Raw genomic sequence first — 26,284 nt, 5'->3', positions numbered from 1 at the left:
ACCCAAATAAAAAGGAAATGACCAGATATCAATATGACGTGTCCCCCAAATGTCCCCGATTAGATTGACGCTTATAGAGGGCGCTGCCATTGACGGCCATGGACGTCCAAATTTCCCATTCATTTTCAATGATATTTACTTTGTTTAATGCCATTGACGGGCATGTTTGTCCACTCTATTGATGCCAATGTACTTGGATTTCAGTGATGCCTACGTAAGTCGATGCCATTGACGGCCATGGACATCTAAATTTTCCCCCATTTATTTTCAATGGCAAGAAAACCAATGTCCCCAAATCAACATGAAATGACCAGATATCAATCGGACACGCCCCCCAAGTGTCCCCAAATGACCTGATATTACAAGGCCACGCCCCCCAAATGTCCTCAAATCAACAGAAAGTGACCTGATATTGTCCCCGAAATGTCCCCAAACCAACCTGGGTGGGGCTAAGATCTCCACACAGCAAAGACCCAGAGTAATTTCTCCAGAAATTGCCATTTCTAGTTACATTTGAAGTGCTTAAAACCATGTACAGTATTAAAATATACTAGGGCTGTCAAAATTATCGCGTTAACGCGCGGTAATTAATTTTTTTAATTAATCACGTTAAAATATTTGACGCAATTAACGCACATGTCCCGCTCAGACAGTTGGTAAGTTTTACAGCAAGGCTTTTTGTGCTGTCTAACAGTGAACTCTTGTGGTCGCTTTGCGACATGGTTTATTGTTTTCTTACCAGTTCAATATGGCTGCAGGAAGTCTCGGGCTGACACCTACATTGTAATGTTGTGCTTATATGATCCTTGGACAAGATTTGTCCGTAAGTATGGTTGTTGTAAAGAATGTACATATTATATTAGTAAGCGAAATGTTATATTTTTTTGTATGAGACGCTTTTTGTTTATGTTTAGTGAACCTGTATAGCATGCTAAGCTAAAGTTGTTGCTAATGCAATGCTTGTGTACTTTTTTTTGTAGTTTTACGACGGTCTAAAGAGGACAATGGTTTGAGGCTATTTTATTAATAAATCAGATGAAAAAGGAAGAAGTCTGATTATTAAGGCGTCGTTCACTAGCTGTCTAGCTTTGGAAAAAGTAGACGCTTCGGAGTGAGGACAGCATAGACAGATTTAAATGACAGTAGAGTGAAATGCCCACTACAGTCCTTATGTACTGTATGTTGAATGTATATATCCATTTTGTGTCTTAATCTCTCCATTCCAACAATTTATTTTACAGAATATATATATAATTTACAGAAAAATATGGCATATTTTAGAGATGGTTTGTATTGCGATTAATTGCGATTAATTACGATTAATTAATTTTTAAGCTGTAATTAACTCGATTAAAAACTTTAATCGTTTGACAGCCCTGAAATCAGGGGTCGCGTTAACCGGAAATTTTCCGTCGTTGACCGGTTTTTTAAAACGGTGACGGAAAAAACTGAAGTCCGTCAGTCATTTTGACAGGTTGCAATTCACACCCCAGACCACAGGGTGGCGAGTTAGCATATTAATTAGCTATTGTCTCTCTTAATGCATGACGTCGTTGGCTATTCTGTCAGAATATTGTAGCGTAACCGGGGTCTGGCGGCGGTACCGTGATTAACACATCAACGCGAGGTTCTTATTGGTGCACCCGGTGTGCCAGCGCGTCATCCAATTGATGGACAAGATTGCCGCCTGTGTATAGACCCCAATCACATGACGTCACAACTCCGCCCCCCTGACCGGAGCCGCCATATTGTGTGTCAGCCCGTCATGTTTATACATTACCGCTACGTACATGCCTCCTATTACGGCGTGTTTTTCTGCTCGTCAATATTAATAATCAAAATGGTGAAGGCGTGTGTGGCGGTTGGTTGCTGTAACAGAAAAGATAGACGGAGAGACTTGAAGTTCTACCGTATTCTGAGAAACGCGAAGATGAGAGCGAGATGGACTGCTGTAATTCGACAAGAAATCTGGGCACCAAACGATCAACACAGACTATGTAGTAGTCTTTTTATATCTGGTAAGATGCATTTAATATATATTTAGAAGATTTTGGGCTGACAACCACAATTAAGATCATTGTGTGACGTTGGTTATTGGGGTCTATATCCTTGCCTCCTTTTCTTTGGGGGCGGAGTTGTTGGCGGTAAGCAGAGTAAAAAGGGAGAAAAATACCACGACTTCCGTGTCTAATTTTTCACCGCCAAGCAAGCGTTACAACATTAATTAAAAATGAATGAAAACTAAATACTATTGAATATGTCATCATTATCATTTTAAAAATTTAAGTGACGGGTAAAAATAGACTATGACCGGATTTTTATGACCCTGTCAGTCAAAATGACAGACAACGAAAATGTCTCGCGCAACCTCTGCCTAAAATATACATAAAAGTTGTTTTTCAATTAAACTTTGGTGGTAAAAAGGGATAAATGTTTTATCCCTTTTATATCCCTCTTATATGTATCTCTTTCCAATGCTAAATCTGAGAAAAAACATTGAACACGCAAAAAAATAAATAAAATTCGATGCCCACAAGACATGCTCTGGTTTCAGTGCCACTGACGGCGCTAGACGTCCAATCCCGTCAAAATGAACCGGATGTCTAGCTTCGCCACTAGTTCTATCGCTAGAAACAAGCAGCAAAAAAAGCATAGTAGACGCTTTTGCACAGGTCGCCCGAAGTCAAGATGCTGGAAAACGGTCGACGAGGCCAAAATGTCCGCCGGTCAATGAGAAAGCGTACTCCTACCGATGTACATTTTATCCTTTTTTCCCGCTTGTCTGCCAGCCAGCGAACGAGCGTCGGCGGCAGCGAGATTGATGAGCGTGCGGGAGCCCCCCCCCCTCTACTTTCACCCGCAGGCCGCCGCCCCCTCCCCGGCTCCCCTAGACGGCGACTTACATAACGGCGGCGTGGGTGCAGCTCCTGACAGGTGTTTAGCGGGCCGCCTTGCGGGACTCGCGGGGCCCGACAGACGAGGAAGAAGGCGGCCGCTTGACAATAACAAGATTTTTCAGTCTACAGAATCCAATTGGAAACGAATTAACTGCCGTTGACGGTGATAGACGTCCAATATGGCTCTTAAGAACTACCATATTTTCCGCACTATAAGACGCATCTGAGTAGATAATATACACGTTCATATATGGGTCATTTTTGTTAACAGGGTGCCATTTGTGTCCTCAGTATAAATTAGAAGTGGGCACCTCTTGGTACCTCACGATACGGTAGATTTGCGATACAAAACTCACGATAACGATGATCTGACGATAACAGAAAAACAAGCTTCTGCTGTGAATTGGAATGAGTTTATCGCTAGTAGACGTCCAATCCATTTGAACTGGGAGGGTGGCAGCGAATGAACATTCGTTCATTCGCTGCCATCCCTCCCACTTCAAACGGATTGAACGTCTATGGCCGTCAGTGGCAGCCAATACCAGGCAATGAGTAATTTTGGGGCATTTACAGTGCCTTGCAAAAGTATTCGGCCCCCTTGAACCTTGCAACCTTTCGCCACATTTCAGCCTTCAAACATAAAGATATAAAATTTTAATTTTTTGTCAAGAATCAACAACAAGTGGGACACAATCGTGAAGTGGAACAAAATTTATTGGATAATTTAAACTTTTTTAACAAATAAAAAACTGAAAAGTGGGGCGTGCAATATTATTCGGCCCCCTTGCGTTAATACTTTGTAGCGCCACCTTTTGCTCCAATTACAGCTGCAAGTCGCTTGGGGTATGTTTCTATCAGTTTTGCACATCGAGAGACTGACATTCATGCCCATTCTTCCTTGCAAAACAGCTCGAGCTCAGTGAGGTTGGATGGAGAGTGTTTGTGAACAGCAGTCTTCAGCTCTTTCCACAGATTCTCCATTGGATTCAGGTCTGGACTTTGACTTGGCCATTCTAACACCTGGATACGTTTATTTTTGAACCATTCCATTGTAGATTTGGCTTTATGTTTTGGATCATTGTCTTGTTGGAAGATAAATCTCCGTCCCAGTCTCAGGTCTTGTGCAGATACCAACAGGTTTTCTTCCAGAATGTTCCTGTATTTGGCTGCATCCATCTTCCTGACAATTTTAACCATCTTCCCTGTCCCTGCTGAAGAAAAGCAGGCCCAAACAGTAGTGATGCTGCCACCACCATGTATGACAGTGGGGATGGTGTGTTCAGGGTGATGAGCTGTGTTGCTTTTACGCCAAACATATCGTTTTGCATTGTGGCCAAAAAGTTCAATTTTGGTTTCATCTGACCAGAGCACCTTCTTCCACATGTTTGGTGTGTCTCCCAGGTGGCTTGTGGCAAACTTTAAACGAGACTTTTTATGGATATCTTTGAGAAATGGCTTTCTTCTTGCCACTCTTCCATAAAGGCCAGATTTGTGCAGTGTACGACTGATTGTTGTCCTATGGACAGACTCTCCCACCTCAGCTGTAGATCTCTGCAGTTCATCCAGAGTGATCATGGGCCTCTTGGCTGCATCTCTGATCAGTTTTCTCCTTGTTTGAGAAGAAAGTTTGGAAGGACGGCCGGGTCTTGGTAGATTTGCAGTGGTCTGATGCTCCTTCCATTTCAATATGATGGCTTGCACAGTGCTCCTTGAGATGTTTAAAGCTTGGGAAATCTTTTTGTATCCAAATCCGGCTTTAAACTTCTCCACAACAGTATCTCGGACCTGCCTGGTGTGTTCCTTGGTTTTCATAATGCTCTCTGTACTTTAAACAGAACCCTGAGACTATCACAGAGCAGGTGCATTTATACGGAGACTTGATTACACACAGGCGGATTCTATTTATCATCATTGGTCATTTAGGACAACATTGGATCATTCAGAGATCCTCACTGAACTTCTGGAGTGAGTTTGCTGCACTGAAAGTAAAGGGGCCGAATAATATTGCACGCCCCACTTTTCAGTTTTGTATTTGTTAAAAAAGTTTAAATTATCCAATAAATGTTGTTCCACTTCACGATTGTGTCCCACTTGTTGTTGATTCTTGACAAAAAAATTAAATTTCATATCTTTATGTGTGAAGCCTGAAATGTGGCGAAAGGTTGCAAGATTAAAGGGGGCTGAATACTTTTGCAAGGCACTGTAAGTTCATTTACCTGTTGATTTTCACTTACTTCCTGTTAATTTTGGGGTATTTTATGAGTCAATTGCTGTTTATTTTGCGTTACAGAACAGGAAGGCTACGTTTATACTACAGGTCTTAATGCACGAATCCGATTTTTTCGTGTTTTTCCGACTCGAGTGAGGCATTAACTTGACGGTCTGAACGTGACAAGTCGCATAGAACGGGACCATTTCAAATCCGATCTGGGTCACTTTCGTATGTGGTCTAAATCCGATCTGGGCCACATTTTTCCAGACTGTCGCGGCGGTCTGTACTGTCCAGTCCCGCAAATCGGATTACATGCAGCAATTACGTCATCAAATAGCGAGAGAGTTGTTACCGTAGCGATGCACCTGTGCGTTATTAGCGCCTAGCTTGCAGTGAACACGGCTTTCGGGGAAGGGCTGGGCTTCACAACAGTCATAAAAAATAAAAATGGGTTGAGGATAAGCCTGAGAATGCTCAGTTTTCTCTGTTACAAGTGAGCAATATTTCAACATTGCTTACACGGCCGAGAGAGAGTCGGGGCAAACTGCCCATATGTGTGTGACGTGCACGGACAGTGCGTGCATGCTATCGATCCATATAAGCTTTGAATATAAGCCTATGTCTGTTATTTGTGTCCTCCTTTTGAAAAGCAAAACATGATATCCCTGGAATGACGGATGACGTGTGTCATTTGTTTTGATGCTTCTGCGCATGCAGGTCTTCTTAGCGCGTGTCGGACTGCGAATTAGTGCGCATGCGGAATACTTGAACGGTCTCAATGGATAAAAGCAGTCTGAACGGGCACGCCAAAAAAACGGATATGACAAAAAATCGGATTCGTGAATTAAGACCTGTAGTATGAACGTAGCCGAAGTGACCTGGGAATCAAATCAAATGAATAGGCAGTGACTCAAACTCAACAGGAAATAACCTGTAAATGCCCTAAAATGAAAAGAAAGTGACCTGTAAATGCCCCAAAAATCAGACCGAATGACTGTGAACTAAAGATGTCCCCATCGATCGGCGATCGGGATGCGATCGATCGGGTCCGATCACGCCATTTTCAAAGTATGGGAATCGGCAAAAAAATATCGGACATGCCTTTTTTTATTTTTATTTTTTTTTAATTAATCGTTTTCTAATTGTATTTAACGTTACAGACAAAATGTCTTACATTCATCCAGAGTCTTTAGTTTTGGCTTAAAGTAGGGCTATCAAATTTATCGCGTAAACAGCGGTAATTAATTTTTTTTTTAATTAATCACGTTAAAATATTTAATGCAATTAACGCATGTACTTCACGACCCACTCGCTCATTGTCGCATTCAATCTATAATGGCGCCGTTTTACCTATATATAGAGCTAACAGGCAGCGTAAAATGAGTAGAGAGAATTTTGGCAGTCTTTGGAGCCTCTTTTTAATTGGCTAACGCCTTAAAATCCCTCTCCCAACAATTAGAAATATCGTGGAAAGCAATGTGGGGAAGACCGGTAGTGACTGATCTTGTACTTAACACCCTATATTACTTCCCAACGCAGAGAAGATATATCAATTGGTGCCACTACGTCATGGTTGCACTTCCCATCATGCATTTGGGCAGAAGAGTTAAATGGCTACAGTATCATTTATTGAAAGCTCAACAAATACACTAGATGGCAATATTTAGTCACAATATACAAAGTCACGTTTATCCTTTAAGAATTACAAGTCTTTCTATCCGTGGATCCCTCTCACAGGAATAATGTTAATAATGTAAATGCCATCTTGAGGATTTATTGTCATAATAAACAAATACAGTACTTATGTACTGTATGTTGAATGTATATATTCGTCCGAGTTTTATTCATTTTTTTCTTAATGCATTGCCAAAATGTATTGATCGGGAAAAATTATCGGGAATGATTGGAATTGAACCGGAACCAAAAAAAAAAAGCAATCGGATCGGGAAATATCGGGATCGGCAGATACTCAAACTAAAACGATCGGGATCGGATCGGGAGAAAAAAAACATGATCGGAACAACCCTACTGTGAATGCTCTGGTTTTGAATGAACGAACGAACGAACGTTCCCAGTCTAAATGGATTGGGCGTCGAGCACCGTAAATGGCAGCCCTTTTTTTTTTTTTTTTTTTTTTTGACACCTTTTTAAAACGATATCTCGATTCTTCACAGGAGCATATCGATAACCTTTTGGGATACAAAGTGTCACGATATATCGCCATTTCGTTATTTTGTCACGCCCCTAGTATAAATGAAGCTGTATTTTATAAAACTTGGACAAATACTCATTCACCATTTTTTTTGTCATTATCTATTGCAGTCTATTCTAAATTCAAGGGTACAGTCTCCTAAAAGGTTGTTGTGGAATTTTGTCAGTCAATTCAGTCTATAAACTATCTCATATAAGTAGGAAAAAAATGTTTAAAAATAATGAGGATTTTATAGTCTTTAATCATGTGTTGTTTTTAAATCAAAATTTGTAAATTAAACCGCGAAACACAAGGGATCACTGTCAAGAGGTGTCAATTGTCAAAAGTGTTCAGACGACATATTATCACAAATATTATAAAAATGTTTCCTAAAAGTTGAAAAGTTACCTCGTGGTGCTTTAAATGTTCCTCAGCCGATTACTCGATTATTCGAACTAGTTGGTAGATTAATCGACAACTAAAATAATCGATAGCTGCAGCTCCACATGAAAGTAACACCAAAAAAAAATCGCTTTTACTTTGAAAAAAAAACATTTTTGAGGACTGTTTGATTAAGAAAAAAAAAAGGTTTGAAAATCAAGCCGAAAATAACATTAAAATTTTGAAAATAGTTTGTAATTTCTAACGTCTTCCATGAAAGCAAAAAAAAAAAAAAAAAAAAACTTAATTAGGAAAACAACATTTTTGACGACTTTTTGATTATAAGAAAAAAAAAAAAAAGTTTGAAAATCAAGCCAAAAATAACATTACAATTTTGAAAATCGTCTCTAATTTCTGACATCTCCCATGAAAGCAAAAAAGCAATGTTTTTACTTAGGAAAACAAAAATTTTTGAGTTTTTTATTTAAAAAAAAAAAAGTGTTGAAAATGAAGCCAAAAATGCCAACATTTTGAAAATAGTCTTTAATTTCTGACGTCGTCAATGAAAGCAACAAAAAAAATCGCTTTTACTTTGGAAATAAAAAAACATTTTTGAGGACTTTTTGATTAAAAGAAAAAAAAGTTTGAAAATCAAGCCTAAAATAACATTAAAATTTTGAAAATTGTCTAATTTCTGATGTCTTCCATGAAAGCAAAAAAAAAATGCTTTTACTTTGGAAATGAAAAACATTTTTGAGGACTTTTTGATTAAAAGAAAAAAAAGTTTGAAAATCAAGCCTAAAATAACATTAAAATTTTGAAAATTGTCTAATTCCTGACGTCTTCCATGAAACCAAAAAAAAAAGAAATATTTTGAAAAAACAGCATTTTTGAGGACTTTTTGATTAAAAGAAAAAAAAAGTTTGAAAAACGAGCCTAAAATAACATTAAAATTTTGAAAATCGTTTGTAATTTCTAGCATCTTCCATGAAAGTAACAAAAAAAACAAAATAAAAACTAAAAAATGCTTTTACTTTGGAAAACTAAATTTTTGACGACTTTTTGATTAAAAGAAAAAAAAAAAGTTTGAACATCAAGCCAAAAATACCATTAAAATTCGGAAAATCGTCTCTAATTTCTGACGTCTTCCATGAAAGCAAATTTTAAAAAAAAAATGTTTTCATTTTGAAAAACAACATTTTTGAGGACTTTTTGATTAAAAGAAAAAAAAGTTTGAAAACCAAGCCAAAAATAATATTAAAATTTTGAAAATCGTTTCTAATTTCTAACATCTTCCATGAAGGCAAAAACTCAGATTTTACCTTATAATTTTATTAGTTGCCGATTTTCCATCAAAAATCATCTCAATTGTACGCAGCCTTGGACATCTTGCGGCCCAAAAATATCACTGGAGTTATGAAAAATGAAAAAAAAAATGTTTTTCTTCCACCTGTTCCACCGAGCTGGTGCAGCGGGAATTGGGGGAGCCCCCGCAAGCTAGCTAGCGAGCGCGCACGCACGCACGGTCTCCTCTTACGTAAGGGGCCATCAATTATGAATGGACGCAGTGCAGCAGTGGGAAGTGCTCTCTCCCATATTTAAGATAGGAATGCAGATAATAAAGCTGTTGCCCTTCATTACTATTTGATAGCGGCGGGCGAGGGGGTCGCCATCGTCCGGAGGGAGGACTCGCATTACTTATTAATCAGCCGTACCAACCCTTTTTTTTTTGCATCAAAAAGGGAAGCCTCCCCTAAAAAAAATGTTTCAGTGCAAGCGGATTTTAAGGGGGGGGGGGCAGCCCCCCCGGTGGCCGAAAAGTGTAATTGCATGTATTTGACTTTACTATATACATAAAACTTGAAAAGCAATAAAACTGCAACAAAAATGTATGAAATGAACAAAAAACATTTTTATAAGGGGTCGAAATTTTTTTTTGATTGAAGCAACTTTTTTGAGGATTGAATGATTTAGACACAAATGTCCAAATCATAATATGGCCCAAACACAAAAAGGAAAAATTAAGTGTTGAAATGCAAGTTTTTCAATCTCGAATATTTTTTCGCATTCACAAGCCTTTTTCTATGATTGAAATTTTTTCTCTTTTTGATTGAAATGATTTTTCTTTTTAAAAACCTATGCTTTTTTGAAGCAACTTATTTTTTGATTGAATAATGAAGACAAAAATGTCCTAGCCAAAATGTGGCCCAAATACGAATCAACTTTACTTCAATCAAAAAGTTGCTTTAATTAAAAAAAAAAAAAAAAAAAAAACTTGTCTTCAATCAAAAAAAAAAAAAAAAAAAATTAATCAAAGAAAAATAGCTTTAACATGCATTTTTGGAGTTTTTTGAGTTTCAAATTTGCATTCACATTTTTTTTATTGAAGCGACTTTTTTTTGATTGAATAAGGAAGACAAATCTACTGCCATATGGCTCCACCCAGGGGATACAATTTTTGACTGGGGTAACTACATTAGCATGACACCGGCGGGCGTAAATATTCTTGTAAGTTAATTTTATTGCTGACACTGTGTTTCGGGGTCATCAACATGTTGTGCCCCCCCGGCCCAAAAGTCAAACTCCGCCTATGGTTATCATTCATTTTACGTCAATAAAGCTAAAGCTAGGCTATTTTTTTCCATTCATTTCATTGTATTCACAACGTTTGAAAGCGCATGCACGGTGCAAAAAATATAATAATTACCATGAATCCTCGACCAAATCACTCGGGACACTCCTGCCTGCTTGTATGCAGTAAAACCTTCAGCCTATTTCCACCTAAATCCAGAGTTAGAACGATGATTTCACGATATGGCGATACAACGATTATCGATACATTGGTCAGGAGGGGGCTAGTGCTATGTATGCATTAAAATAGGAGAGCTTGGCTTGGGGCAGTGGGACTGCAGCACTACCCCCCGCCCCTCACAATCCCATCACGGTGCTGGGCAATGTGGGACCCACCTACCACCCTAGGTTCCCAGCTGGCAGCCACAGTAATAGGGTGGTAGGTGGGTCCCACATTTTTCCCCTATGGCGTGGCTCCTGGGGCATGGCCTCCCCTCTGCCTGGGCTGCTGGCTGCGGCGGTGGGGGGAGGTCGGGGCTCCGACCTTGCGCCGCCCTGTGGCGGCTCTTTGACGTTCTCCCGCCTCCGCCTTCCCCTCTCTTCTCTGACTGGGTATCCCCCCTGTGCTCCGTCGCGGGTCGCTGGTTGGGCGCCGGTGTATCGGCTGGGTGTTGCCTTCTCCGGTGGGGGACCCTGCCCTGACCTGAGCTTGGTGGGCCGCTGTGGGTCCCATGGTGTGCCGTGCCGGTTGGGGGTCTGCGGTTGTGGCTCCTGGGCCGGGTGGGCCGACGGGGGTGGGGGTGCATCCCCTCTTGCCATCCCTGAGGGCCAGTTGATGGGTGGTCCCCTGGATCCCGGGGGGGGGGGATCCTTTGCTGGGCTGCGGGAGGAGGGATGGGCTGAGCGAAACACAGCTCCCCGCCCGCCCTCCCTCCCCGGGCTGGCTGGGTGGCGGCCAGGTCCTGGGCTGGCACCCGCGTGGTATCTCTGCTCGTCTACGTGGCTGTCGCTTGCCTGGTGGGGCTAGTGTGCGGCGTGATTTGATGGGGCGTCACCTCTTGCCATCCCTGAGGGCCGGTTGATGGGTGCGTGGGGGGCCTGTGGGACCACCCTGGATGCCTTGGGGGGGGCTGACGATGGATCCTTTGCTGGGCTGCAGGAGGAGGGATGGGCTGAGCGAAACACCGCTCCCCGCCCCGCCTGCCCTCCCTCCTCGGGCTGCCTGGGTGGGGGCCGGGGCCCTGGGCTGGCCTGCGTGGCTGTCGTGCGCCTGGTTGGGGTCGCGTGTGGCGGGATTTGATAGGGCGCGCTCGGGTGGGGGGTCCCGGTGCCGGGATTGGCGATGGGGCAGGGAAGGGTCGGTCGCCAACGGGCTTCCACTCACAAAGGATTCACACGATTACTGGGTTCTCGATCACAGAGCTTATTTGTGTACACTCTACCCCTTTCAATCACTTCGCTTATAGACACCTCCGTCCCCTCTTTCGCTGGTCAACAGGCCCCACATGGTGTTAACTGGAAATACATCTAGCTGAAGATAGCACCAACATATTAGTAGCTAGTCTAGACGTTCAATGTATTTCTTCTTGTAATTTGTGTTTCTTTTCTCTCTTCGCTTGTGTTTCTTTTCTTCTGTCCCCCCATAACCCCTTCCTGTTCGCTGCTTTGTCATAATAAACTAGGTATTTTGAATGATCACAATGGGAGTATGTCAGACTCTCATTGTAAAACATTAAAACTGTTCAGACTATCCAGGCACTTAGACTTCCATTCTCTGTGTCAAACAGCTGAACAGGACAGGATAACAAAAAAAAGATACATTGGTCCGGAAATCATTCCACGAAACAACTAACAAACAGAAAAACAAGCTATCGTCATCCTTCTGCTGTAAGTTTATCACTAGTAGACATCAAATCTCTTTAAGCTGGGAGGGTGGCAGCGAATGAACCGCTCCCATTTCAAACCGGCCCCTCCCACTTCTATGGCTGTCAGTGACAGCCAATGCCAGGCAAAGAGGTCATTTTGGGCTTTCCAGGTCATTATTTTGTCACACCCCTATATGTAATATATTTGTAGTGGATATACGGAACAAACGTGCGCGCTAGCTGAGAAATTCGGCATTAACCTTGCAGAACATGGAGGAATTTTGATTGTGCAGATTGAGAAAACGTCATAACTCATTGGCGGCCATTAACGTTAATATTGCTGCTAGCTCTCCCAGTCGAAATAGATTGAACATCTATCGCCGTCAACGGAAACCAACAAGATAAACCGCCAGATTTTCTTTTTTTATGGTAATCGGCAATTGCATTTTCACGGGATCACCCTTGATTCCGCCGCACGATCGAAACACGCATCCCCAAGGTTTGATTTATGCTTCAATTGGGCGGCGTCCTTCACAGTAATAGCGTCTCACCTCGTCTTCCCCGGCAAATCTATCAGCAAACGTCCCGGGCGTAAATGCAAGCTCTGGCGGTGCCCGCGACGACATTAAACAAGAGTTATGCACGTTAGCCGCGCTCCGTGCATCCCCGATGGATGACTGGCTGACGGATGTCCCCGCAAACAAAATGGCAAAATTCAAACGCTTGCGTGACCATTAACAAACATGTCGTAGCATTGTTGCGCTTTAAAGACAACTTTGTTATGGATTGAAAGCTGGGAAGGAGCAAGTTATATACTGTACAGTAGGGGTGTGACAAAATATCGAAATGGTGATATATCGTGATACTTTGTATCCCAAAAGGTTCCTGCCAAGAATCGAGATATCGTTTTAGAAAGGTGTCAAGGGCTATTTGCAGGCCATGACATTGACTGGATGAGTCTTTCTCTAAGGAATGTTTTAACAATTTTAGGTCCGTGGCATCATGCATTGTCATCTTGGAAAATGACAAACATATTTTCAACTGAAGGGATAAGAAATCTGTCTAAATTTTTAATGTAAACTCCTCCATTTATTGAAGATTCAACCACAGCCATCTCCCCAGTGCCTTTGCCTGACTTGCAGCCCCATATCATCAAGGACTGAGGGAATTTTGATGTCTTCTTCAGGCAGTCATCTTTGTAAATCTCACTGGAACGGCACCAAACAAAAGTTCCAGCATCATCACCTTGTCAAGAGTCAAGAATCTGCATTGGACAAGGTGTCAATAGTCAAGAATCTGCATTGGGCAAGGTGACGATGATGGAACTTTTGTTTGGTGCTGTTCCAGTGAGACTTTAAATGGCCCAAAATTACCTAATTGCCTGGCATTGACTGCCATAGATGTTCAATCCGTTTGAAGTGGGAGGGATGGCAGCGAATGAACGAATGTTCAAAATTTTGGTTTTTGCTGCAACGGTTTTCTTGATACTATGCTTTTAAAATGTAGTGATAATGTCACGCAGCCCCCCATCTATGGCGGAACGGAACTGCAGAGGTGCCATTCCTTTGTGCTAGGTTTGTGCGTAAACATTTTTTGTTCAGCGGCTGACAGAGCATACCAACTCTCCCGATAACAGAGCGGTGCCCCAACAACTGGCACAAACGTAGCACAAATTAATGGCACCACTTGTTGTCCGTTTTGCAATAAATGAGGTGCTTGAGAATTAATTTCAAGTGATGACGTCACTCGCAGCTCTTCCGTATCCTAACTCCTGCGGCTGACGGAGCATACCAACTCTCCCAATAACAGAGGGTTGTCCCAACAGCTAGCACAAACGTAGCTAAAACGAATGGCACCACTTGGGGTCCATTTTGCAATAAATGGGGGACTTGAGATATTAATTTTGAATGATGACATCACTCGCACCAATTCCCACGGCTGATGGAGCATACCAACTCTCCTGATAAAAAAGGGGTGTCCCAACAGCTAGCACAAATGTAGCACAAATGAATGGCACCACTTGCGGTCCATTTTGCAATAAATAGGGGGCTTGAGATATTGAGCATACCAACCAACTCTCCCAATGACAGAGGGGTATCTCAACAGCTAGCACAAATGTAGCACAAACAAATGGCACCACTTGGGATCCATTTTGCGATAAATGAGGGAGTTGAGACATTAATTTCGAGTGATGGAATCATTCGCACCAATTCCCGCGGCTGATGGAGCATACCAACTCTCCCAGTAACAGCGGGGTGTCCCAACAACTAGCACAAACGTAGCACAAACGAATGGCACCACTTGGGGTCCATTTTGCAATAAATCGGGGCCTTAAGATATCTATTTTGAGTGATGACGTCACTTGCAGCTCTTCCGTATCCTAATTCCCGCAGCTGACGGAGCATACAACTCTCCCAATAACATAGGGGTGTCCCAATAACTAGCACAAACGTATGGCACCACTTGGGGTCCATTTTGCAATAAATGGACGGCTTGAGATATTAATTTCGAGTGATGACATCACTCACAACTCTTCCGTATCCAAGCTCTCGCGGCTGAAACAGCATACCAACTTTCCCAATAATAGAGGGGTGTCCCAACAACTAGCACAAACGTAGCACAAACAAATGGCACCCCTTAGGGTCCATTTAGCAATAAATGAGAGGGTTGAGATATTGATTTCGAGTGATGACATCACTCGAATCAATTCCCACGGCTGACGGAGCATACCAACTCTCCCAATAACAGAGGGGTGTCCCAACAGCTAGCACAAACGTAGCACAAACAAATGGCACCACTTGGGATCCATTTTGCAATAAATGAGGGAGTTGAGACATTAATTTCGAGTGATGGAATCACTCGCACTAATTCCCGCGGCTGATGGAGCATACCAACTCTCCCAGTAACAGAGGGGTGTCCCAACAACAAGCACAAACGTAGCACAAACGAATGGCACCACTTAGGGTCCGTTTTGCAATAAATTAGGGGCTTGACAACTCATTTCGAGTGATGACGTCACACACACCAATTCCCGCGACTGATGGAGCATACCAACTCTCCCAGTAACAGAGGGGTGTCCCAACAGCTAGCACAAACATAGCAAAAACGAATGGCACCACTTGGGGACCGTTTTGCAATAAATGAGGGCCTTAAGAAATTTATTTTGAGTGATGACATCACTCGCAGCTCTTCCGTATCCTAACTCCCGCAGCTGACGGAGCATACCAACTCTCCCAATATCATAGGGGTGTCCCAATAACTAGCACAAACGAACGGCACCACTTGGGGTCCATTGTGCAATAAATGGACAGCTTGAGATATTAATTTCGCGTGATGACGTCACTCACAGCTTTTCCGTATCCAAGCTCTCGCGGCTGAAACAGCATACCAACTCTCCCAATAATAGAGGGGTGTCCCAACAACTAGCACAAATGTAGCACAAACAAATGGCACCCCTTGGGGTCCATTTAGCAATAAATGAGAGGGTTGAGATATTAATTTCGAGTGATGACATCACTCGAATCAATTCCCACGGCTGACGGAGCATACCAACTCTCCCAATAACAGAGGGGAGTCCCAACAGCTAGCACAAACGAATGGCACCACTTAGGGTCCGTTTTGCAATAAATTAGGGGCTTGACAACTAATTTCGAGTGATGACGTCACTCACACTAATTCCCGCGACTGATAGAGCATACCAACTCTCCCAGTAACCGAGGGGTGCCCCAACAGCTAGCAGAAACATAGCAGAAATGAATGGCACCACTTGGGGTCCGTTTTGCAATAAATGGGGGCCTTAAGATATTTATTTTGAGTGATGACGTCACTCACAGCTCTTCCGTATCCTAACTCCCGCAGCTGACGGAGCATACCAACTCACACAATAACAAAGGGGTGTCCCAATAACTAGCACAAACGAATGGCACCACTTGTGGTCCATTTTGCAATAAATGGACGGCTTGAAATATTCATTCATATTTCATATTCACAGCTCTTCCGTATCCAAGCTCTCGCAGCTGACAGAGCATAGCAACTCTCCCAATAAGAGGGGTGTCCCAACAACTAGCACAAACGTATCACTAACGAATGTCTCCACTTTGGGTCCATTTTGCAATAAATGAGGGGCTTGACATATTAATTTCGAGTGATGACGTCACTCGAACCAAACCCGCGGCTGACGGAGAATACCAACTCTCCCAATAACAGAGGGGTGTCCCAACAGCTAGCACAAATGTAGCACAAACAAATGGCACCACTTGGGGTCCATTTTGCAATAAATGAGAGGGTTGAGATTAGTGCTGCAACGATTAATCGATTAACTCAAGTATTTGATTAGAGAAAAAAAAAGATTCGAATTAAATTCTGCTGCTTCGAGTATTCGTTTAATTATAGTGGCACTGTAGTGGTTTGGTTTGAAAGTTTGCATTTAGTTGTATTGATTTGGGTGAATACACTGCCCTCTAGTGTGCCTCATTTCACATGGCTGAATCCAGCTGCTCTCTGTTAAGACCAATAAGTTTTTTTTTTGAGCTAATGTTTTTTTTTAAATGCATTTCTATTTTAGTGTATAGGTATATTTAACTGTTTTTGTGGGCATATGTCTTTGAACCATTTGTTAAGAACATGGTAAAAAAAAAAAAAGTTAGCATTTTATAGCATTTAAGCTAGCGGACTTTTGCTATGTAAGTTAGCCAATTGTTGTTTTGTTGTACATAGATCATTTATTTTTTTAAACCGTTTGAGGCTCAGCTCAGGTATTTTCATTGTTTACGTTCCTTATCAGATTACTTGATTATTCGAGCTAAGTAGTTAACCGACTACTAAAATAATCGATAGCTGCAGCCCTATTTTGAACACTGCAAAAACTCAAAATCCTATTAGCGTAATGACACTTTTTGGTAAGAAATATATTTTTTTTTTCTTTTAAATAAGATCTGGAAGCTTTTTGAGTGAAAGCGAATTAGGTTTTTTTTCTTTCTGGTCACATCTGAGATGCATTTGTTGGCCGTTTTCAACAATGTACATCGAAATGGTTCAATCTTAGGTGAAATGTCTTGTTTTCTTCTGTAAATTTATAATTGCTCTTTACCTAAAAAATGTTTTATCCGATTACTCGATAGAATTTTCAGTCGAAAACTCGACTACTAAAATATTCGATAGCTGCAGCCCTAGTTGAGATATTAATTTCGAGTTATGACATCACTCGCACGAATACCCGCGCCTGATGGAGCATACCAACTCTCCTGATAACAGAGGGGTGTCCCAACAACTACCACAAACGAATGGCACCACTTTTGCAATAAATGAGGGGCTTAAAAATATTAATTTCGAGTGCTGACGTCACTCGCAGCCTCCGATTTACTGCAAAATGGACCCGAAGACTAAAGGCCGAGTTATTGTTAGCTGTCATCCCTCCCATTTCAATCGTATTGGACATCTGTGGCCATCAGTGGCGGACAATGCCAGGCAATGAGTTCATTCTGGAGCATTTCACGTGAACCCCTGTCGATTTTCGGTCATTTCCTTTTCCAGTTGGGGCATTTTTAGGTCACTCCCTGCTGATTTTGGGTTACTACAAAAGAAAGAATGTCCCCAAATTAATAGGAAGAGACCAAGTTCAAGAGCGAACGCATATTTGGACGCCACATTGACGTTTTCGGCCTGGATCATTCCGTCGCTCCGTTTGACGCGACGTGAGTAAGAGGCAGTCAAAGAGCAAGTTGATTCTCTGCCCTCCATCCAATAAATAGCATTAACGCGCAACGGTTTGTCCCTCCGCTGCCAGCAGACTGATCCATTTAAAAAATCAAAAAGAGGAATAAAAGGATTTGCCGCAGGACAAGGGGGAGCCGGCGCGGTGCGGCGAGCGCTCCCACTTTGTCTTTTTTTCCGACGGCTCGCTGATGCGGATATAAAGCAGCCGCTCGTAAACGTCCGGCTGCTCCACATCGGAGCGGGAAGTCACCCGGGTTTGACGGATCGACCGAGCGGACGACCGTTTATCTGGTAAACACTCGCCGGGTGACGCGCGAGGCTCGCTAATTGAATAAAAGGCGCGACGTGGCATTGGTGCGTGTTATTGACCCGTCGCTAATTCCGGCCGACGCCGGATTTGACGACAGGTTGCAATAAAGCTGGACGATTGTGGCATTTAAATGGGCTGATCATGTTGTCGCGTGCATGCCTGGCCACTAGTTGGCAGTGTGAGCAACGAGGACTGTTACCACTGCAAACATTAAAATTGCCGATAGATTGGAGTTTTTTTTTTGTTTTTTTTTCACAACAACGTTTAATGTATTTAAACTGAGAGGAATGGCATTGATCATGTTTCAGTGCCATTGACGGAGCTATACGTCCAATCCATTTTGACTAATGCTGCAACGATTAATCGATTAACACAAGTAATTTGATCAGAAAAAAAGATTCAAATTAAATTCTGCTGGCTCGTGTGTTTTCTTTTAATTAAGGTGGCGTTAAAATGGTTTGTTTTGAAAGTGTTAGCATTTATTTTTATGGATTTGGGTGGATACACTGCCCTCTAGTGGCAACAGTGAACATGACATCACTCATTTAACATGGCTTAATCCAGCTGCTCCATGTTAAGACCAACATATGTTTGTTATTTAGTTTAGAAGAATATTTACAAGTTTTTTATAGGAATATGTCTTTGAACGATTTGTTAAATAAAAAAAAAGCATTTTATAGCATTTAAGCTAGCTGACTTTTGCTAGGCAAGTTAGCCAAATGTTCTTTTGTTGTACCTAGATCCTCATTATTTTTTGCACCGTTCGAGACTAAACTCAGGTATTTTAATTTTTTATGTTTCTAATCCGATTACTTGATTATTCGAACTAGTTCATAGATTAATCGACTACTAAAATAATCGATAGCTGCAGCCCTAATTTTGACTGGCGAATGGTATGTTTAACTAACACAAAAACGTGTCTATTGACTCCTATTGATTTTCAACTTGGAGCTACAAAAAAATCTCAATTTGACGTCATTATTTCTGACAAAAAAATTAAAATACTTGGAGCAGAAAGCCTAAAATGTACAAAAAGTGACCCAAAACCAACAGAAAGCGACCTGTATGTACCCTATGCCGATCCGGTTGCGGCAATAACGTAGATTTTCAACCAAAAAAATTCATTTAATTTCATAATCCAATGGCAAAAGCAGTTCAAATGTCATGGTTTTTACAGTTTTTTCATTATTGATGGTAGCTTTGCATGTGATGCAAAAGCTACAATCAAAACCATTTGACCAATCGACACCGTTCACACACCAAAATGACCGGAATTCTCACGCGACTTTTTAGTTTTACGCCCCAAAAATGACCGATTGAGGAAAAAAAAAAAAAAAAAGTGAATTTTCCAAAACGCTTTTTGTTTTCAAATTTTTGTCCAAATCACATCAGTCATACATTTTTTTAAAATCAGGACGTTATGGGGCACAAAAGTTCGAAACAGTTTTTGATAAAAATGTACAGTTCGGCCAAAAATTGCTAAAAACATACACGTTCATTTCTAATGGGAAAAATTTCCGATTGATTTCCAGTGCGTTGGCCCTCCCACTTAAATTGAATTGGACGTCTACTAGTGATAAACTAGTACAAACTACTACAATCTTTATATATATACTGTATATAATAAAAATCAAAATAAAAATAAAGTTTTTTGATTATGAAACGGAAGAGGTGATTAAATTTGTGGTCTTGAGGTCAAAGTTGACTGAGGTCGAAAATATGTTTGTGATTCAGACAACTCAAGAATGAACAAAAGGACTATGAAACTTGCAAAATATGTTTTTCGTAATGAATTGGAAAATAAGATTAAATTAGGGGGTTTGGGGGTCAAAGGTCACAGAGGTCTGAAATGTGTTTTTGTTCAAGCAAATGATCCATTGACTTGTTCTTGAGTTATCAAATTTGCTGGATATCTTTTTAATATGAACTAGAGCTGTAACTAACGATTATTTTTATAATCAATTAATCGGCCAATTAATGAAACGATTCATCGATTAATCGGCTAAATGTCACTTTTTCTCAATTACCCTCACAGTTTAACTTGAAGTTGTTTTCGGCATGTTGTAAGTAATAATGAAGACAAAATGCAATTTCAAAGCACACTCTCTTGTAGGACAATTTACAGTTTGAATGGGAGTTTGTGTTGAAAGCCATTATATGAGTGGGTTTTTGTGAATGGTTTCTTTATCAAAAGAAATTAACTTTCAACGTTGCTATCTAACAATAACTCAAGCGCCAATATGCTTCTCCAAAACACAATACAAACAGACGCTTAGGATACTGATTAGCATAATCGCTAACTAGCTTGGCACTCCGTGATAAGTAGTAGTGTCTCATTAACAAAGAATACAAACAATGTAATTGGCTTCATTTACTCACCTCTAACGGAGGCACACAGGCTCCAACAACACAAAAAAACAATCTAACTGTCGATATTTCAGATTATTATTGATTCAGCAACCCAACCTGAGTGTAGCAGGGAACTCTCTCTCTCTTGCCCTAATCACTGGCATACATGCACTCAGCCTCACATTACACACAAACAAGGATCCAAACGGGACTGCTAATAGCTGCTGGCAAAAATTGATTATCAAATTCTTCAGCAACTAATTTAGCAATCGATTTAATCGCAGCCTCATTAAGAAGCTAGTTTAGATCGTAAGATGTCTGAAAATTGGCAAAAATGTGAATTGTTCTTTACCTACGTAAAAGCAGTTTTTTTCATGTGCTACTTTGACTTAAGAATTAAATTATCTAAGAAATCTGATCATATTTACAACTGATGAGATATATATGTTATAATTTCAATTAGTGCGGCAACAATTAATCGATTAACTCGAGTATTTGATTAGAGACAAAATATTCGAATTAAATTTTGTTGCCTCGAGTGTTCGTTTAATTTAAGTGGTGTTGGAAAAGATTATTTTGAAAGTGTTTGCATTTAGTTTTATTGATTAGGGTGGATACACTGCCCTCCGGTCTGCCTCTTTTCACATGGCTGAATCCAACTGCTCCCTGTTAAGACCAACGTTAGCTAAGTTTTTGTTTGAGCTAATGTTTTTTAATGCATTCATAATTTAGTTTATAGGTATAATTAGCCATTTTTTTATGGGAATGTGTGTCTGAACCATTTGTTTAGAGCATTGTTTAAAAAAAAAAAAAAAAAAAATTAGCAATTTTTAGCATCTAAGAGGACTTTTTCTATGTAAGTTAGCCAATTGTTGTTCTTTTGTTTAACATAGATCCTCATTTTTTTAAATTTATACTGTTTGAGGCTTAGCTCAGGTATTTTAATTTTCCATGTTCCTTATCCGATTACTCGATTATTCGAACTAACTAGCCCATCGATTAATCGACTACTAAAATGTTCGATAGCTGCAGCCCTAATTTCAATGATTTAGACAAGTTTAACGTGGTCTTAAACGATTAATTGGTTAGCAAAATTGTTGTCGATTAATTTGCAAATCGATCAGTTGCCACTTAGTCAATTGTTGTACCTCTATGTGAAACCAAAGAGATGATTACGTTTTGGGGTCACAAGGTCAAAGGTCAAAGATGTCAGAAATCAATGTTCAAGAACCCTTGTTATCAAATTATATTACATATATATATAACTATAATCACAACTAATTATAGTAATCAAATTTGCTGCATAATCTTTGAAATGTGAAAGCAAAGAGGTGATTCAACTTTGGGGTCATGAGGCCAAAGGTCACAGAAGTCAGAAATGTGTTTTGTTCAAGATGACTCATGAAGAAGTCAAGAGTTTATTATCAAATTTGCTGCATATCTTTTTAATGCGAAAGCGAATAGATTATTTCATTTTGGGGTCATGAGGTCAAAGGTCACAGAGCTCAGAAATATGTTTGTGTTAAAGATAATCCCTTAACTTGTTCTTGAGCTATCATCAAATTTGCTGCATATCTTTTTAATGTGAATAGATTATTTAATTTTGGGGTCATGAGGTCAAAGGTCACAGAAGTCAGAAATGTGTGTTCAAGATAACTCAAGAACAAGTCAAGGGATTATTATCAAATTTGTTGCATATCTTTTTAATGTGAAAGTGAAGAAATGAATCAATTTTGGGGTCATGAGGTCAAAAGTCACAAAGGTTAGGGAAGGAATTTCACAATACCAGATTCGCCTATTTAATTTGCAGGATAGGCGACGTGCTGACTTGAGTTATGATATTTGGGGGCATAATGGAATGGAGTCTACAGAATATGGCGATGCTTTGAATTTGGTTTCTTAAGCACCTCGAGTTTTTCAGTGCGAAAAAAAAGTGTGTCTCCGTTTTTTTTTTTTCTTTCTTTAACAAGTCCCACTGCCAGCCTTGAAAAATCCCGCACTGGCGCACCCCCATTTGGGAGCTCAACATGGAGTCAAGTGGCGTTTTGAGCTACAAGTAGAAGACAAAACGCAAAGGAACGACGAGGGAATTATGCAAATGTGTCATGAGCTGCCGTTAAGTAGATCACTCACTTCTCCTCCGCTCTTCCCAAAAAAATAGATCACAGCGGCGCACCAACAATTATCCTCTAGCTCAATTCAATTTGCAATAAATGGCTTTTTACGAGGCGGGGAGGGGTGGAAAGCAGGAAAGCAAAAACAGACGAGGTGTTGAGCCCACTAGCGGAGGAGGTGAAGCAGCAGCCAGCAATGCCCTCGTTTGGAGGTCACAAGCTGGAGAAGATGCGGGATCCCCCCTCCTCCCAACGCAATAAGTCAGGACACACCCAGATGGAGAGGGGGAGGGGGACCAAGAAAATGACAGCAAAGGAGGAAGAAGAAGGAGAAACAGAGCTGACACTGTTCATTCTCCGACTGGGTGACATCACGTTGATAATAAAGTGCCTTTTTTTGGCAGGCTGGGCCGGCCAGGTACTATTGACTAGGTGGGGAAACCACTCCAACAGGAAGAACGAGCTGCTCACACTACCGCAGCAACCAGTGTTCCCCGGGCAAAGCGTTTCCATTGACATCCTAAGCAACAAATTCCACGGGAAATACCAACTATGAGCGTGTACTGCGGTCAAACGGCTTCCAGACATGAGCGAAATCCGCATACAAGCGTTGCCACGAGCGCCAAACCGCCATTGGCAAACGGGGCGTTTTTAAAAACCGACGTCCTAGCGGGACTCCGGTGGGACTCTGCAAGTCCGGCACACGGTCTACACCACAATAAATAACCGCTCTACAATTCGGCGTCTCTCAACCGAGTCGACACGAGTTATATCACGATGAAAAACGAGCATTTTTAACAAGCCGTCCCCGCTGTGGATAGCACGCAGCGGTGGGCGGCAGCAACTGGTCGGCGGTACGTACCGCGTCCAAAAGTTGATTTCGGGTCCAACTTGGAGACAATTCCAGGGAAATGCCACCGAGTTTTGGTAAACAAACGCGTCAAACTTTCGCCGCACTTTCAGCCTAAGCGTCCACATTGCTTCACCGAGACTTGGCGAGGCGGGTTGCGGGCGAGGGACGCCTCCTCCCCGGGCTTTCACCCAGCCGAGCACCGCGTGGTGGTGGTGGCTAACTCTCTCCCTCCCACGCTAGAAAGCTCACTTTGCGGCAACTGTGGCTGCTTAAATGTTCACAAAACGAGACCCACCCGCCCCCGGTTGTGGTCCCACACCTGTAGCAGGGGGGAAAAGCCTAAATATCCCACCGGGGAAAACGGAAACGGCGGGGGAAAAAGCCTAAATAGCCACCGGAGAAGACGGAAACAGCGAGCCGTTAGCTAAAAAAAAACGATTAAATGAGCGTCAAACTCACCAAGCGACGACATGAAAACGGTCAGCAAAGTTGGAATTTCATCACCACCCCACCAAAAAAAAACTGAAAAAAAGCTTACCAGTCGGGATTCCAGTCCGAATCACGTCGGCGTGTGAGGCTCCCTCACTGGGGTTCGTCCATGTCCCAACGCGGCGGCAACTTGACTGGACCGCAGTGGTGGAAAAAATGATTGACAGGCCGGGAATGTAATTATTGGGGTGAGGGGTGGAGGGGAATCAACAAATCGATATGTTCCTCCTTGTTTGAAAAATGCGAGGAAAAAAGAAAAACAGCCGTGGCAGACACACCACTGCAGCACCGCAGAACGGAGCCCGGATCCTTCCCGATTGGGTCAGAAATCAATCCGATAAAAGGGAAGACCGAGTCACCCCCTCCTCCTCCGCCTCCTCGTCGCTGGAACACGCGCAGGGGAGGGAAGGAGCGAGAGCCCAGACAAGATCCGGCCAAGAAGCAGTCAGGGGGGCCGCTGCTGGGGTAGAGAGGGGCGCGCGACGGGGTTGCTCGGATCGGGCTGTCTCGTTCCGATCGGACCGCTGAGGGGAGGAAGCGGAGTCCCGCTTGAGAAGGTCCTTATCCGGGAAAGCTGGCTGGCTGGCCCCGGGGAGCTCGCGGAGGGAGGGAAAGAAGGCGGAGGCGGGGCCAGTCTGGATGACTTTTTAAGGTGGATCCTATCAATCAACACCCCTCCGCGTTATAGTTAACTGACTCACTACCAGGTCAGGTTGGAGAGTATGTGTTGTGGTAGTTAGCAAAAGAAGGAAATTGATATTAAAAATCTATTGACGGCAATAGACGTCCAATCAATTTCAGCTGGGAAGGGCTGACCTCCCAATTACAATGGATTGGACGTCTATTGCCGTCAATGGTAGCCACAGAGTTAAGATCAGTAGCATAATCAAGTAGCTGTAATCGAAGTATGTTGGATTAGTGGTTATTACTATGTTATTACAGCGTAAAACAATAATGTTCGTTCATTAGATTGGATCGGATGTCTATTGTTGTCAATGGCAGCCATAGAGTTAAGCTCAGTAGCATAAATGTGTCATGGTAATCAAAGTACAAAGGAATAGTGGTTATTACTATGTTATTACTGCGTAATAGCACTAATGTTTGTCCATTTGGATTGGATCAGATGTCTATTGCCTTCAATGGCAGCCGAAGAGTTAAGCTCAGTAGCGTACTCATGTAGCGGTAATCAAAATATGTATGAATAGTGGTAATTACTATGTTATTACAGTGTAATAGCAATGATGTTCGTTCATTAGATTGGATAGGATGTCTGTTGGCAGCCAAAGAGTGAAGATCAGTAGCGTAATCAAGTACCGGTAATCAAAGCACATAGGAATAGTGGGTATTACTATGTTATTACAGCATAATAGCAATGATATTTGATTGTTAGATTGGATCGGATGTCTATTGCCATCAGTGGCAGCCAAAACGTTAAGATCAGTAGCGTATTCAAGTAGCAGTAATTAGCGCACGTAGGAATAGTCGTTATTACTATGTTATTACAGTGTAATAGCAATCATGTTCATTATTAGATTGGATTAGATGTCCATTGCCATCAATGGCAGCCAAAGAGTTAAGTTCAGTAGCTAAATCATGTTGCGGTAATCAAACTATGTAGGAATAGTGGTTATTGCTATGTTAATACAGTGTGATAGCAATAATGTTCCTTCATTTCATTGTCTATTGCTGTCAATGGCAGCCAAAAAGTTAAGCTCAGTGGTGTGATCAAGTACCAGTAATCAAACCCCATCGGAATAGTGGCTATTACTATGTTATCACAGCATAGAAGCAAAAATGTTGGTCCATTTGCCCCTCATAGTTAAAATGGATTGAAAGTACGTTACCATCAATGGCAGTCAAAGCGTTCATACACACAGACTATGTCTGTTTTTTAAACTATTTCTTACATAGTTGCAGAATTCATATTTTCAAAAGAAATACATTGAAATCATATTGTTTTATGGGTAACTCAATCATTGCCAGGTCGGATTAAAGAGTAGGCTTTGTTGTTGTTAGCAAAAGAAGGATTATGGTTATCACTATGTTATTACAGTGTAATAGCAATAATCTTCGTTCATTGGATTGGATCGGATGTCTTTTGCCATCAGTGGGCGTCAAAGAGTTAAGCTCAGTAGCGTAATCATGTCACGGTAATCAAAGTATAAAGTAACAGTAGCTATTACTATGTTATTACAGTGTAATAGCAATAATGTTTGTTAATTAGATAGGATCAGATGTCTATGGCTGTCTGTGGCGGCCAAAGAGTTAGGATCAGTAGCGTAATCAAGTACCAGCAATCAAGCACATATGAATAGTGGCTATTACTATGTTATTACA

At 41.6% G+C, this 26,284-nt stretch overlaps 1 protein-coding gene across 6 annotated transcripts in view; it reads right to left on the bottom strand.

Moving 5' to 3' along the window:
• LOC130921864 (plasma membrane calcium-transporting ATPase 1-like) overlaps positions 1 to 24,539 on the bottom strand; it is a 178,157-nt gene extending 153,618 nt beyond the window's left edge. For 5 of the 6 annotated variants that reach the window (XM_057846205.1, XM_057846200.1, XM_057846203.1 and 2 more), the window contains exon 1: positions 23,997 to 24,539. The gene's annotated coding sequence lies outside the window, so the exon portion shown is untranslated. Of the gene's footprint in view, positions 1 to 23,467; positions 23,950 to 23,996 lie in introns of those variants that run through there. The other variant, XM_057846201.1, reaches the window with a different exon arrangement.
• Positions 24,540 to 26,284: the final 1,745 nt, after the last annotated feature.

The sequence above is a fragment of the Corythoichthys intestinalis genome, chromosome 9 (assembly GCF_030265065.1).
Source record: "Corythoichthys intestinalis isolate RoL2023-P3 chromosome 9, ASM3026506v1, whole genome shotgun sequence".
In the NCBI taxonomy this organism is placed as follows: Eukaryota; Metazoa; Chordata; class Actinopteri; order Syngnathiformes; family Syngnathidae; genus Corythoichthys; species Corythoichthys intestinalis.
Note: the sequence above shows the minus strand (reverse complement) of the source record. Positions and strands in the feature narration are given on the sequence as shown.